This window comes from Zalophus californianus, chromosome 7 (genome assembly GCF_009762305.2).
Source record: "Zalophus californianus isolate mZalCal1 chromosome 7, mZalCal1.pri.v2, whole genome shotgun sequence".
Taxonomy (NCBI): domain Eukaryota; kingdom Metazoa; phylum Chordata; class Mammalia; order Carnivora; family Otariidae; genus Zalophus; species Zalophus californianus.
The window spans coordinates 122,958,022-122,973,796 of record NC_045601.1 but is presented as its reverse complement, the minus strand read 5'-3'; the positions used below and the strand labels follow the sequence as shown (position 1 = coordinate 122,973,796).

At 50.6% G+C, this 15,775-nt stretch overlaps 1 long non-coding RNA gene across 1 annotated transcript; it reads right to left on the bottom strand.

Moving 5' to 3' along the window:
• Positions 1-350: 350 nt before the first annotated feature.
• On the bottom strand, positions 351-3,727 carry LOC113927599. Its single transcript, XR_003521677.2, has 3 exons — positions 3,621-3,727; positions 3,250-3,465; positions 351-1,036 (listed from the first exon to the last, which is right to left on the bottom strand). It is a non-coding gene; the product is annotated as an uncharacterized LOC113927599 (long non-coding RNA).
• Between the last annotated feature and the right edge of the window lie 12,048 nt (positions 3,728-15,775).

The following is a 15,775-nucleotide window of genomic DNA, read 5'->3' as shown; positions in this document are numbered from 1 at the left end:
TGAAACTGCCCCTTCCCCAGCCAAGCAATACTGCATCGAGGGGAGGATGGTGGAATTTGGTGCCAGCCTTAGGGATCCAAAGGATGCAGTGGTGGTGGTCTTCATCGTATTTCTCCTTCTGCAGCTGAATCCTAGAAGATGATAACAGACTACAACAAACTCAACCAAGGAGCAGTCCCAATTGCAGCTGATGTGGTTTATTTATTTATTTATTTATTTATTTATTTATTTATTTATTTGACAGAGAGAGACACAGCGAGAGAGGGAATGCAAGCAGGGGAGTGGGAGGGAGAAGCAGGCTTCCCACAGAGCAGGGAGCCCAACGCAGGGCTCCATCCCAGGACCCCAGGACCCCAGGATCATGACCTGAGCTGAAGGCAGATTGCTTAACGACTGAGCCACCCAGGCGCCCCTGATGTGGTATCTTTGATAGAGCGGCATAATAAGGCCGCAGGGACATAATATGTGGCCAATGATCTGGGAAATGCATTCTTTTCTATTCTAATCAGAAAAGAGGGGCAGAAACAGTTTGCATTTCCATGGGATGGACAACAACAAGATTCACATAGAGCTTTGCCCAGGACCATGTTCACTCTCCACCCTCTGTCAGGACGTCGTGAGGAGATCTAGGCTGTCCAGACATCCCACAGAACATCACGCTGATGCGCTACAGCACTGTCACCTCCATTGCACCAGTGTCCTGTCTTTAGTTCACATCTCTGGCTGTATGGGGGATCCCACAGAAATGGCGACGAATGAGTTAAGAGCCTGAGCTGGGTTTCCGGATGGGTCCGTGTAGGGGCGCAAGCTCCACCCAGTACAGTTGTGCTGTAGCCATACCCTGGCAGGGCGCCTGGCCAGCCACCTTGTGAGTCCACATAGACTCATGAGTGGAGGGCCAGGCATTGACCAGGCTGATCAGGAAACTCTGGGGAGAAAGATTAGAATACAGAGCATAGGACAGGGCAGTCTGGGGAAGAGGCATGTGGATGGAGTGTCCACCAAGTGTGAAGATCATTGGGCCACCTGTAATCACCTAGAGAGAGAACATGAGTAGACAGAATGACTCAACCGGTTGATGTTAGCTGGCCCCTGTCTTCGACCACCCCAGGGCTGGTACAATGAATGGGCCACGGACAAAAGAGCCATGGTAGCAGAGGTGGAGGTTGTGCCGGAGCCAACAGCATGGAATTCCACTTACCAAAGCTGTTCTTGCTGTTGCTGTCACCAAGCATCCTCCCTACCAACAGAGGCCCAGGCTGAGGCTGTCATGGCACCCCCACGGCACCAGTTCTCCTCAAGGAGAACTGACCGCTACCTCACAAGCTGGTGATGTGGGGCTCTTTCCACCCAGAAGGGCCAGCAATCGGTTCTGATGGAATAGAACCACGTTCCAGGTGTGGGTTTGCCCTTCCTGTCCGCAGAGCCTTCATGCCATTATCTGAGCGCTTACAGAGTGCGGGATCCTCCAGCATGGCATCGCACAGAACGTCATGTGAGACAGCCAAAAAGGTGGGAGAGTGGGCCCAGAGCCATGGGAGCCACCGGCTACAGGACACCGTCTGTTCCACCCACAAGCTGCCCACCAAAGACGGAAATGCTCAGAGATGGTAATTTAGGAGGATGGAGAACCATCCCCCAAGACCCTTCATGTAGCTTGAACGAAAGGACTATATATGGTGCTGTGTTCCAGCAGGAAGACCATGTGAGTCAGGGATCCAAGAAGGGAAGCAGGAGCAGTCCCTCCTATCATCACTCCCCCAGCCGGGACAGGGGACTGGGCTTCCCAAAGCTGCACTTGCGGGCCTGTTTCCCAAAGGGAGGACACTTCCTCCAGGGAACACAGCAAGAGCTCTGCTCAGTAATTAGCTATGGTGGCCACTAGGCACTTTGGGCTCCTTGTGTCCAGAGCCCAGCAACTCACAGAGGAGTCACCATCCTAGCAGGGGAACACCACCCTCATCATAAGGGGGAGATAGGGCTCTTGTCACCAGGTGGGGTCAGGGAGGAAAATGTCTGACACTCAGATGATCCACTTGGGTGCCCTGTGGTATGCCCTTGCTCAACTGTGACAGCAAATGGACCAAACTAGAACTCTGGCCTGAGGGCAGATCCTCCTTCCAGGAAAGAATCATTGCCCAGTGGCTGGGACCATAGGGCCTTCAAGAGTCAACCCCTTTAGGGATGACCTCTGCGGCAGAGAGCTGCCTTACCCCAGGGTCTTTCCTGGGATGGGGGGTGGGGGCAGGAGGGCTCTCTGATGGAGGCAAAGGAATAAAGATGCGGCCACTTTGGCCCCAAGCAGTCAACTCTGACAGCCACGTGAGCTCCAGAGCTCCCCATGGGGTCACCGGGGGCTTTTCCTTCTTCCTCTGCCCACTCCTACCTCCTTTCACTAGGGGTGTTGATTCCAAGGGTATTCTCTAAAAACATTTGCAGACTAAACTTTCCCAAATTGCCTTCTGGCGAACCCAACCTGGACAGGCTCCCTCTGTAGCCTGTTCTCCTCTCACCTTATGCGTTCCCTGGGCAATTTCATCCACGGCCATGAATTTGCTTGCCACCTAATCTCAAAAGTATGCGTGTACGGCCATTGTTGCTTTTCCTAGATGGAAACTGCCTGGGGCCATCACTTCCCAACTGTCCCCCAGGGCGCCTGGCCCCTTGGTGTCCACACCCAATTTCATCATCTTTTCTACCCTCCCCCTCCTGACACCCCCTCCCCCCAGCACTTTCCTTCCTGTATTCCCTCCGTTGGTGAATGTTCCGCCACTCCCTGGGGTTCCCAAACCCAACTGAAGAATCTTCTCTATTACTGCCAACAGGGCTGCCCGCAGCTGTGGCCACACAGCTCCCTCGTACCCTCCCCACCTGCACTTCGGGCCTGGGGCAGACCCTGCCCTTCCTTCTCTCGCCTGAACTGCTGCCCTGGCATTCTGGCTGGCTCTCTTGCTTTCTCCAGGGGGCCTTTCTCACTGCAGCCAGGGAGATCTATCACATGAATACACCTGCTCTTATTTCCTCTAATGAAAACTTTCTTCAGGGACGTTTAGCCTCAACGCCTTTGCCAACATCCGAGGCCCCAGGCCCGGCTGCCAGGCTGCTCCATGTCTGTCCCTTCACCTCCCTGCTGCTTTATGCTCTGGGGAGAGATACTGACCTCCACGAGGTGCCCAGAACCCACCACCTCTGCCCGCCCTGTGCATCGCTCTACTTGCTGCCCCCAGCCTGGGCCTGCCCCTGACTTACCTGCCGGAGGAACCCCTCGTCCCGAAGTTAGCCCCAGTAGCACCTCTTGGGGAAGCCTTCACAGTTTCTCCACAGGTTCTCCTGGCCCTTCATCTTTTCCTCCCACAGAGCACTCATTTTCTGTGATGGCCTGTTTGCATGCTCATCATCCTTCTCGGGAAGCTTCTTGAGGGCAGCTACCGGGTCTCCCAGCTTCAGTGCCCTGCCCAGCACCACCTAGTAGGCACCAAACAAATATTGACTGGATGGTTGAGGGAGTAAATGAATACATGCTGGAAGAATAATACAAGGAGGGCCTCCTCGGGGCCTTCGGTTCTAGGCCTGGCTCCACCACTGATTAGCTCTATGCCTCTCTTCTAGGTCTCTGTTACCTTAGCTGTAAACTGAGAAGATTGGCTTAGCCGATCTCTAAGGCGCCTTCCAGGGCTAATGCCCTCTGAAGGAGATCAGATAAGAATGCAGAATGCAGAATGGTAACAAGATGCGGGGGGGGGGGGGGGGGGGGGGCCCTCTGGCCCTGAGCCGGAGGCTGCAATTCTTCGGGGAACCACTAGGTGGCAGGTGGGAAGGAAGCGGGCTGACTGCCGTGCAGCTTTCGCTTTCAGAAAGCAAGGGTGAGTCACTGGGTTCCCACTCTGTAACTCAGGAACTCTGTCGGGGGCAGTCTTTTCTCCAGACTCTGCAATTTTAGAATGCTGAGATGAAACAGCAAGTCCTGTTTCTCAGGTAGGCCACAGCCCACAAATACAAAAGCACCCAGCAGCACACCGCCAAAGAGGCTGCCCCCCCCCCCCCCCCGGGGGTCTGCTTGACAAGAGGGCAAGAGGAGCACTGGTGCTTTGATTCATCCCTCTCCTCTTTCTGCCACCAGTTTGGGTTGTGAGACTTTTGTCTGGCATGAATTTCAGTAGGAACCAAGAATCACAGGATTTTTTAGATGAGAGATAAGAAAACTGCTCTGTGGGGAGGATACCGGTTACCTCCCTTCCAGGTGAAGAAAGGTGAGGCATGGAATGGCAATGCACGCCATTGAAGATAGAGCTGCCCCAGGCATGTTCACAGTGCAATCAATGAGTCACAAGAACATCCAAGATATTTTCAGCATCACAGGACTCTCTCATGAGATCCTTGGGCATTTAATCCAAAACCAAACCCAAACTCCGTCATATGCCATGATTGGTGATGTGGTGCTTGGTTTCATGATAGGCTAGGTTATGCGATAGTGACATTTTTATCCTGCAAGGGCACTGGCATTGGGGGGGTGGGAGGTAAGATGGGAGGACTCTGCTCCGTATAGTCCTTCAGGGACACAGACCGTACCTCGGGTCACAACAGCAAAAGAGGGATCTGCGCTGTTGGGTCAGGCCTCTTGATGCTCTGACCTAGAAGTGACACCTCAAGTGTTCTGGTGGCCAACAGCCAGAAACTGTCACCTGTTGCTGCCTCCCTGCGGCAGGCAGGAGGGGTTGTGTGCAAAATGTGAAGCAGACAGAACATCTGACAAGCACCAAATGTCCCTGCTGTAGAGACCACTTTTAGGCAACAGGCTCAAGCAATGAAAACTTGAGCAAGGCAAAAGGATCCACAGTGACTACCAAGCTGACGCAAACGGGCTCATTGAGTGACCCACCTTGAAATGGCCAGAGACCGTAACTGACCAATGGGCCACTTACGATGAGGCACAGTTACCAAAAAAAGGAAAATTCCATAGGTTCCCATACCTCCTCACTCCACCCCATAACTATAGCCACACCCCCCCACCACCTCCTGGCAGACTGTTTCTCCTTTGCCATCCTGCCTGCTACCCCTTGCAGTGTATTCAAAAAACTTCTATCTCTTTGATCTGCCTTGGGTGAATTCTTTCACCGCCTGTGCCAATCAGAATGCCCCCCACACCTGCCCCAGTGGCAAAATGTGTATATACATATATACATTACTTACTGAGAGTTATTATATCTGCCGATCAGTGTTCATCCAGATTCTCCACTGAGGAGCCCCAGTGGCCTGGGGTCAAGAGGTGAAACCCAAAGCCACGTTCACCACCCCAACTGGCCTTTCTCTAATCTACAGAGCATAGAATAATTCACATTCTGTTCAAAATCTGTTCCTCCCACCAAGCCCAACAAACTCTCTACAGCTGAACCCATTAAGTCCGCTTCTGTTCTAGTTACTACAGATGAACCTTCCATTGCCACCCAAAGCTAACCCTCCACTGGTGTCCCCCTTCTTCCTCACCTTCTCAAGGACAGCACGCAAGCGATTCGTACCTCTCTCTCCTCCATCGTGGATTTTCTCCTCCGCGCTAGACTATTTTCATCGGCATGCAGACATGATCTTACAAAATATCTTTCTTTGTCTCACATCATTCTGATTTTGCTCCCCTTGTTTCTGGCCCTCTACAGCAAAACCCCAGGGAACGGCTTCCACGGTTATCTCCAGATCTTCTTTTCCCTTTCTCTCCTGGCCTCACTCCTACCAGGCTGCCCTCCTTCCATGACCCTGCTCTTGCCAAAGCCACTGAAGATCTCTAGGTGTCAAGGCCTGGAGCCTCAATCAGTCTCTTCCTTGCGCCGGGGGTGGGGTGGGGGGGTGCTGACTCCTGGGACAAGGCTCTGTCACCTTCCTCCGGGCCCCTCCTCCCGGTGCCTCTTGCTGGATCTCACTCATAGTCCCAGCCTCCCCCCTGGAAGTGCCCCAGTGACACTTGTCTCCTCCAGCTGCTGTCCCTGTGAGGTGCCCTCCCTCCGCCCGTGGCTTCCATCCCTTCGACACACTGAGGCCTCCCACATTTGTGTGTCTGAGCTTTCCTGAGCTCCAGCCCTGTACTAGAGTCAGCTGTCTACCCAGCACCCCCGTTTGAACGTGTGTTGGAAACTCAACAAGGGTGCCCCACAAAGACCGCCTTTCCCACCGTCCTCCTCATCTTAGAAAGTGGCACCTGCGTTCTTCCAGGCAGTCAGGTCGCAAACCTTGGCATCCCCCCCGGCCCCCCTCCTCCTCCCCCAGCTCACGTCCCATTCATCAGCAAACCCTGCTGGCTCTGTCCAGACTCTGACTGTGGCCAACCCCTCCACCTCGACTCTCCTCTGGACTCCTGTGCTAACCTAAATGGTCTACCTGCCTCCACCTCACCCCCTTACCATTGTTCTCCACATAACAGTCAGAATGATTCTTTCAAAGTAGTTTTCCTCTTACCTCATTTTTGAAATAGGAGGATTAGGTTGTCAACCAAAATTGTCTAATACAAGCAGTCTGTTTCCAGGGAAGATTTTGAGAATGTTAGACTTTCTTGGTGCTATAAGAACCATTCCTATTTTTTAAAATGTCCCCTATCAGACCTCGAATCCCCCCAAAGACCAGTATTTTCAAGCACACCCACCTCTTCCCTGCCCCCCACCCTGTCCTGGCTTCCTCCACCCCTGCTTCCCGCCTCTGCCCCCGCCCACACTCACAAGTGCAGACAAAATATTTTTGCTGGCAACAGCTGTCACACAGAAGAAAAACCCCTGCCCAAGTTCTAATGTCATCAGGCTCTGGCACAAAAGGAAAATAAGATAAATCCTATCACTTTGCTTCAGAAGGGGGGGAAAAGCTCCAAGTGGATTAGAAACGAATTGAATGGCGTCACTGTTAGTCACAGGCATTATCAACCATGAAGAGATTTTTATAAGTCTTTGAAAAATGTCAATATAGTTTCCTTAACCAACTAAGCTTCCATACAGCTCTGCCTTACCCAGAGGATGGCTGGTAAGTTAACTCAGCCTCCGCTATTAGACTGGGCAGCCCCACCAAGAGCCCCGGAGGGAGCCGCCCCCTTCTTCATTCCACCCGACTCCACGGGAGCCCAAATTCTCCTCTCCCACAGTGCCAGGGCAAATCTGGCTCTGGATCAACCATGAGTGGTGAATAAAAAGGTTCCTCCCTCATCAAGCTAGGCCAAGGGAGCCGCCTACATGCATCCCCACTTGGGTGGGGTGGGAAGGAAACACACAGAGGCTTTAGGAGAGCAAGGCAGGAAAGGGGCTTCGAACAAGAAGCCGTTGGGCAGCCCCAAGGCATGGCAGTTCGTCTTCGCCTTACTGACTTCTGCTTCTTTCAGCAGCATTGACGATACGCTGAGCTCTGAGCAATAGAGTATTTCATCTTGATCTCCAGGCACAGACAAGATTGTTGCAGAGACGAGGCGATAATTAACAATGGCGGGCAGGGCACAGACCGGCCAGTGAGGGGTTGAGGCACCAAGTACTCACGGGTCATGAGCTTGAGGAGGGCTCGGTCAGGCTGGACAGGTCGTCAGGACCTGAGCGAGGGGATGGGGGATGCCAGTCAGGCTGAGAGAAGAGAAGAGGGTGTGCTGGGGCCAAGGGAGAGACAGATGTGGGCAGAGCCATGGGCAGCACGTGTCCTGGGAAGTAGAACAGCCCAACAGGTTAAGAGCAATGGCACACATTTGAAGACTCTCCTGCCTCAGTTGAGCCTCACAAAAGTCCTGGGAAGTAGGTATCATGATTCCCAAGGAAGTGAACACTTGGGAAATAGATGAGGTGCTCAGAGGTACACAGGGCCTGTGGTGGAGCTGGGCCTTGGATCCTGCACCCGCCCGGGAAATCCTCTCTCCCTAGCCGGGTCTGAGGAAGCTGAAGATGAAAGCGGGGGCTGGGAGGTACAGAGTGCCAGGCCAGGGAGCCCGGATTGAAGGGAATGCATAGGTTTCCAGACGAGCTCCCCACGTCAGCTCCCAAGGGCTGTTCATCCACAGCAAGCCCTGAAGATGGACAGTGGCCCCGGGGCCATGCCACTGACCCTAGCGAGACTTGCATTCTGTCCTTTTGCTATAGCTGTCTTATCCACTATCCTGGAATTCCCCCACACAACTCTAATTTTTAATATTTCAGTTAAGTGTAGGCTTCTAGATGATTTTATCTCATGACTCAATGCTTTTTAGACGAGCAAACTCACACATAGGGAGGGATCCTTATCATGGACAGCGTGTAACCTTATTTGAGTGGGGAGACATGTGATCGTCCATATGTGCGACTGTGTTGGGAGATCACTTTCAGACTCTGGAACACATGTAGGGTTAACAAGACACAATAAGACAGAGACAGCTCTGCTATCACAGTGAAGGCAGAATTATATCCCTAGTCCAAATCAGTGCCGAGTGAAAGACCATGCTGGCTGTTGGGTGAATCTTCTGATGCTTTATTAAAATCCTTGGCCTGACTTCAGAGCCTTGTGCCAGAGATAAGCAATCATGGAGGATGGCAGAACAAAAGACTGTTTCTCTCCATCTCTCTCTCTCTCTCCCCTCCCGCACCCTGGTCCCCAGTCCCCCTCCCTCCTGCAGAAACAGATCATGTGATGCTGAAGCAGAGATCTTTCCGCAGAGGCCCTGTGGATGGGAGGGGCAGGTGGGCTGGCTGTTAAGCACACTGTGGGGCTTTTTCCGAGAATGTGGAAAGCCTTTCCCCGCGTTGGTGCCGAGACACTGCATGAGTCATGGCCTGTCTGCCAGCCCGGTCACTCGGCCGTTCTGATTCCCCACACATGGCCCTTTGAGTCCCGATGGACTCAAAGCATCCACCCAGTCAGTAGATGGTTCTATTCTTGGCACAAAGGAGATCGCCCTTGCAGAGAATATGGCTGCCCTGGAGGGCCCATTTCTGCGCTTGTTTTTTCTTCTTGGCTCGGAAAACAAGCACAACTCCCCAATACATAAAGATGCAGCCCACGAATGCAACTGTATTTCAGGGGGAGTCAGGGAATAAGCCAAGGGATAAATGAAAAGATCCAGTGACAAAATGTCCATTCATCGGGTTCACTAAGCAAACATTTACTGAAGCCATCTGTGCTCCAGGCACCGCGCTGAGGTCTGGAGAGACACAAAGATGGCCTTGAAAGCAGGGACCACACCTCCTGTGAGCTGTCCACTCCCCGCAGCTCCACACAGGCCACCACACGGAGGGGCAGACCCATGCTCGCTCGAATGCGGCTCAGCCCACCATTCCTGGCGGCTCGGCCCAAAGGAGCTGAGAACGTGTGGGAGGTGTGTGTGAAAGTGTGCACACATTCAGGATGAATGAATCTCACAAAAGGAAGCAAGGCATAAAAGAGCACACACTGTCAGAGTCTATTTCTCCAAAGACCCAATACGATGAAACTGAGCCCCAGTGCTAGAGGTCAGGGCGGCAGTTAAAGTTTCAGGACAGGGGTGAGAGAGAGAACACCGAGGGGCTTCTGGAAAGCTGGTAGTGTTCACTAGGACGTGCATCGAGCTGAACACCTATGATCTGAAAAGTTTTTTTGAATCCAGCCTTCAACAGCTTAAGAATCTATTCACTCCTGTCTTTGTGTGTATTTGTACACTGAATCAGAGAGCAGGAGGCCTTTAAAGGCAACTGTTTTATGTATTGCCTTTGCCTAAGAACTTATCTAATGAATTCTGGCCCCTTCAGTATTCCCCCCAAACTTTAGTATGTCTCCTCCTGAAACGTCTTCTTTACGGCCAATCTCAGTCCATAAAATGCAGCCATCAAGCTATTGATCATAATGATGGCCTCTGGTTTGTGCTCTGGCCCCCATGCAGTGCCTCGAGGAGACCTTATTGTCTCATCCGGAGGCTGAGGAGGCCAAAGGTCAAAGGTGAAGTAACTTGCTCACAGGCCCACCACAGATGCTGGGCTGAGAGAGGAGAAGTCAGTCTGTGCCTTTCCCACTTACCCTGCTCAACTCCCTTGTCCTGTCTTTCCTGCCAACAGCATTGAGACAGGGGTTGCCGTTTGCAGGTCTGAAGCCCAAATGTTTTCCCCAAGCATCTTGGCACATCGGACGACCTCCCGCCCTGCAATAGAACAACGCAGGGAGTAGTTACCCACCAGTGGGCGCCTACCCCGCGTCCATAACTGTGCTTGGAGCGTGAGGTGCTCACGGGAGCAATGGGGGAGGTACTAATCTTCCCTAGTTTTACCGTGTGATTTGCTGTTTGATTCCATTCCCGGTGCTTTTCGCACTCTGCTCTCTGGCTTCACTCATGCAGTCTGGGCTCCCCTTGGAAGTGGATGGAAGGCTTCCCTCCAGGTTAAAGAGAATGTAACTTAGTCACAGGCTCCTTGGACCTGTTACTTCTCTTATATTCCGTCTGGCCTGCCCCTTCCCTCCGGGCCTCTGACTGGGCCTGATTTCTAGACCCACAACAACATCAACAGCAATGAAACTTCTCTACATAGCATACATACCCGATGCACATGCTGACCAGCCCATGCGGAAAGAGGTCCATACCCTCTGGGATGGATGCTAAGCCATTCCTGGATCAAAGTCCATCTGAGGCTGAAGGATGGGCAAGCTGCCCGAACGCTGCCCTCCTGCTGATCCATCCCACCCAAATGTACACCACGGAAATTCTTGCAGCAGGTGGGAGATGACCCTAGAGCAGAAGAAGCACCTTCTCTGACTCCTCTTGTATCTTTCAAAACTTCGTCGCTAAGGTAGGGCTCAGAGCAGAGGTCTTTTACAGGCCTTCCGAAAGTTGCTAGACTCTTCAAACTCTAATAGTGGGTAAAGGCATAAGCTATGGGATCCATAATCTGGCTTGTATGGTAGGGTGCACTGTCTACTCACGGCCACAAATAAAAACCCCCCGTGTGGTCACCGGCACCCACCCCAATGCATGCTTCTACAGAAAAGCCCACCCCTCCCCACCAACTCAAGGTTATCTCAGTGGACTCCTTGCCCTGCTCACCTGGGGGCTCTGAGCCTCCAGGCTGGAGACCCGAGCCAATAGAATCCCTTTCATGAATTTGCATTTGAGACCCGGAGAGATTTGCACTCTCTCTCTCTCTGGGTGGCTGGAATGTAGCAAAGGGGGCTTGCAAAGGCGGTATGCACACCTTGAATGTGGGAACATGGACACTTTCCGGGCTTGCAGAGTGACAAAGAGCTCTTAGGGTTTGTTTACAGATCTAAACCTTACATGAATGTCTTTTCTTTTTTTTTTTTTTTAAGATTTTATTTATTTATTTAACAGAGAGAAACACAGCGAGAGAGGGAACACAAGTAGGGGGGAGGGGTAGAGGGAGAAGCAGACTCGCCGCTGAGCAGGGAGCCCCATGAGGGGCTTGATCCCAGGACCCTGGGATCATGACCTGAGCCGAAGGCTGACGCTTAACGACTGAGCCACCCAGGCGCCCCCATGCATGTCTTCTATAAGTGTTCTGCCAGCGAATGTTCTGTATTCTGAGGCCTCAGCTTTTCCAACTGGGCTCTCATACTCACCCGTCTGGGACTTCACAGGAGAATAGCACACCTCTCCCATCAGGGATCTTGCCACGGGTGTTGCTCCGGGGACATAAAACTCTAAGTTGCTCCTGAGTCCCATGCAGAGAAAGAGGGAGAGCTTAGTGAGCGATATGGAGGCAGCATGGCCTGACTTCACCCTGGAGTCAAACTCAGGGCAGGCCTGCACACCCAAATAATCCATCTCTCTTAAAGCAAGAAATCACCCTTTATGGATGGAGGAAGGACTTGGGGTTTGACCAGACAGGAGTCTGAAAGTATCATAAAGCAGTGCTGGATACTGGGATTATAGGGAAAGAGAGTACATACTAAATGGAAAAAAAATAAAGCATAGTAGGTGGAGAGACCTGAAAAAAGTAGGAGTCATTAAGTCACTGATGAACAAAGGTTTGAGTTGGATTATGTGTTGAAACATGGCCGGGACAGTGGTATTCCGTTGTACGTTTACTTACGGCGCAATTTAGCTTAAGGAAACAGTTTATTAAAACCAAGGAAATGAAAATATTTCATACACATAAGATTAGAGACGCATCTCCGCTGCAGAGGACAAGGCTGAAGGTCAAGCAGAACTGAAGCTAGCCATGTGCAGTCTGCGTGTGAACACACACGCATGCGTGCGACAAAATTGCAAGTTTGGTGAAACCACATACCTACCCTCTCTCTGCAATAGCACTTACTCAGTAACTAGAGACTGACAATCATGGAGCAAAAAGGAAAAAAAGCAAATTTCAATGAGACCAAATGAACAATTTTCAATCCAATCTGTGTTGCATTTGTGCAGGCCACGGGTATAAAAGAATAGAGACTCAACAAAGTTAAATTCCAGCGTGTGGCTCCACGGGCCATGTTAATCCAGCTGAAATGTGTTACCACTGTGGTTGTAAGGTCACACCAGGACCCCTTGGTGCCAAGCTGGGAAGAGTTCAAAGCACATGGTGATGCTATCTCATCTCAAGAAAGCACATTATTATTCTTATTATTCCCATCTACAGATGAAAGATGCACTGGGGGGACAGGTTGACTGACTTGTTCAAGGTCTCCCAGCTGGTCAGTGAAAGGCTGAGGAAGCAAATTTGGATGGGCCACTCTCCTTCTTGGTGACTTAAGCTGCCTCTTGTTGTGTTCCGAATCAATTTGTCATTGTAAAAATCGTTGCCTGATAAGAAGACCTTCCTCCCAAAAAAGCTTCCACGGGCTAAGCCGACAATGAGTAAGTGTGTCTGGGATTCACCCTTGTCTTCCTGTGTGATCTGATCTATGGAAGAACCCAGCGGGCAGAATTCATTTAACACCGAAACTTCACTCTGTCCTGCCTTCAGCTATTCAATAAAGGAGTAATTTTTTGGGTGGTGGTGGGGAGTGCTGTTTATTCTGGGTTTCCCAACATGATTTTCTCAGAAACCTAGTGACGATTCTATAATAACTAAAGACACCAATTTTTAGGCTGATGGTTTGTTTCTTTGTTTTCAATGAGATTCCAGGATCAGTCACTTCATTTTCCTCTACCAGGTAATCTAAAGTCATTCAGATAGAGAAAAGAGGGGGCGGGGGGAATAGAACAGTGGGGGTGGGGGAGGAAGGGAAGCCGGATTAGAGGCTGGAACCCTGTCCTTACCGAAAGCAGCAGGGAGATTGGATAACCCGGACTGCCCCTATGTAATCAGCTGTCCCAGACATGGACATGGTGTTATTACAATGCCACCTACGTCCTTTGTAACCTTTAATTACTCCCTCTCATCACCCATGTTACTTAGCAGAGAAAAGAAGAAAATATGGAAAAGAATCAAAATGGGATGAAAAACACTAACGAAGGAGAAAGGAAATAAGGAAGAAAGTTGGCAAAGCTAAGTGCTGTGCTAGTCCCAGGAGGGCGGGGATTTATGGCTGATTCACGCACTGCTGTCCTTCTGGTGCCCAGAACACTGCTTGGCACACAGTAAATATTTCTTGGATGAACCTAGTGGCCTGTAAAGTTTTAAAGATGGACTGGGTGTGCCCAGCCGGAACACAATGCAATTGGCACTTAAACAACACAGGGTGGTTAAGGACTCCCAAAAAACTTAATGACTAATAGCTACCTGGAAGCCTTACCAACAGCATAAACAATCGATTAACACATATTTTGTTTGTCCCATGTATTATATACTTCATTCTTACAATAAAGTAAGCTAGAGAGAAGAAAACGTTATTCAGAAAATTCTAAGGAAGAGAAAATCTATTGAGAGTACTGCACTGTATTTATTAGGGGAAAAAACCCACATGTAAGTGGACCCCCACAGTTCAAACCTGTGCTGTGGGGTTCAAGGGTCAACTGTGCTTCCAAAGGCCCTAAGGGTCTTACCATGGGTTTCCTAGTTCACCTGGAGGAGGAGAATGGGGCCATCCCATTTTCCTTGGAAAGCCTACCAGGTCTTTTTCCTCTGCCTACCTAGGGAAAGCACCAGTATATCACACTTGGTCCTACACCTAGAATCAAGTTGTCCCTACCTCACCTCCCACTGTGGCCTAACCTACACTCACTGGGTTCTTCTGATCCTGAGGAAAACTGGGTCGCAGAAGTTCGTGCACCTTTAAAGTAGCCATGTGTTACCACTGTCGGGTCTGAGCACATGTGACGTCAAACCATTTCTAGGATCAAGGCGACGAGTGGTACAAAGGGACGAGTCATGGGTGGTGGCACCCCAGACCCCTTGTTTGCTGAGTGAGGGGGACGCTAGTGGAGGAGAGGACCTCCTCACCACACTTCTAATTACAGTAAGGTTTTCTTCCTCCATTTTCCAGTACCTTGACATTTCTGAACTTTAAAAATATTTATTAAAGTTATTTCCTTTTGGTAATGTTTTCATAATGTTTACACTACTTTGCTAGTTACTCAAATTATAGTAACCCAAACAAGATGGTTGGATCATAGAGCCGGCAGCTGTACCATCAGAGTCTTCCTTATTTGTGGCTCAAAATGCACGATTTGTTTAGGGCAGCCTAAGCAAATAAAAAATCCAATAAAAATAGTACAGTGGAAATGGGTTGAAGCCTAAGGGATGTTTCCAACAGTCTGTTCATTGTTGTGGTGAAGGTCTGAGAGAGGCCTGTGAGTTGTCCTACGACGAGCCATGGTAAGAGGGTCAGGTCTGGAGCCTGAAGACATTCCTGAATCTTGCAAAAGGTGGAGACAAATTGTCCCTTGTCCTGGGCTGGGCTGCAGGTGGAGTGGTCTTCTCGGGTCAGAAGAAGAGTATGTGAGGGCCTCGATTCTAAGAGGTGGCCTCTCTTCAGGGCCGGAAGACATGTCCTTAAGTCCATGGGAAAGCCTGCTTCAAGTGTGTGATATTCCCTAAGTCTTGAGGAGAAGCCCCACAGGAATGAGATGTGGAAGAGGTCACAGAGGCCCAGAAGCCACCTGCAGGGACGAGCTGTCCAAGGGGACTCCATGGGCAACTTCCCATTGAAAATCCAGGCACTCCGACACCAGCATTACCTTTGAAACTCATCACTGTAAAAGGGAAGAGGTTTCTTGGGTTTCTTGATGAAGGCTCCTGGAGCCCATGTCCTAGGAAATTTTGTTCTAGAAACTTCATATGATTCACCCAGGACCATCCACTGATGATCACGGGCGTATCTCTTCCATCAGAGAAGAGAAAGTCAGAGCTATGGATACATCACCCATGTGGGTGTGGGGCAGAGCTTGTGTGCCTCAGTTCAGTGGGTGCCCCAGAGGAGCAGGGTGGAGAGGATTTCTCTCTGGGCGTCCTGGTTTAGCTGCATGAATTTCTCTCCCAGGCCAGCATATTTCCCCTACCACTCCAGCGAGAGCAGTGGACCAGCTGTCATGATCTTTCTCACCATGAAGAACAGTCTGGGGTTTTATCAGATGTCTCTGTTGGCCATAATTCATTCAACGTGTCTTCATTCCCCTGCTTGTAAGTTTTCACTTCTGCAGCTGGTAACTTCCGTTGTTTCTTTTCCTATTTATACCAGTCATGAATCAGCTGCTTTTTTAGAACCATGGATTTCTCTAGCTAGAGGTCATAAGGATCTGCACTTTCTGATGCTGTGCTTTGCTTTCCAGCAGAATTGTGGCCACATGGCATGCCTAGATGACCCCTCACCAGTCAGCTCATGTTGGCAACAAAGGACTTAGCAAAGATTTGTCTATGAGCCCTTCATCTTCCTCCTTCTCTGATTTAAAAAAAAAAAAAAACCCACTCCAGTGATCTGCCTCTGTTTCAACCGCACA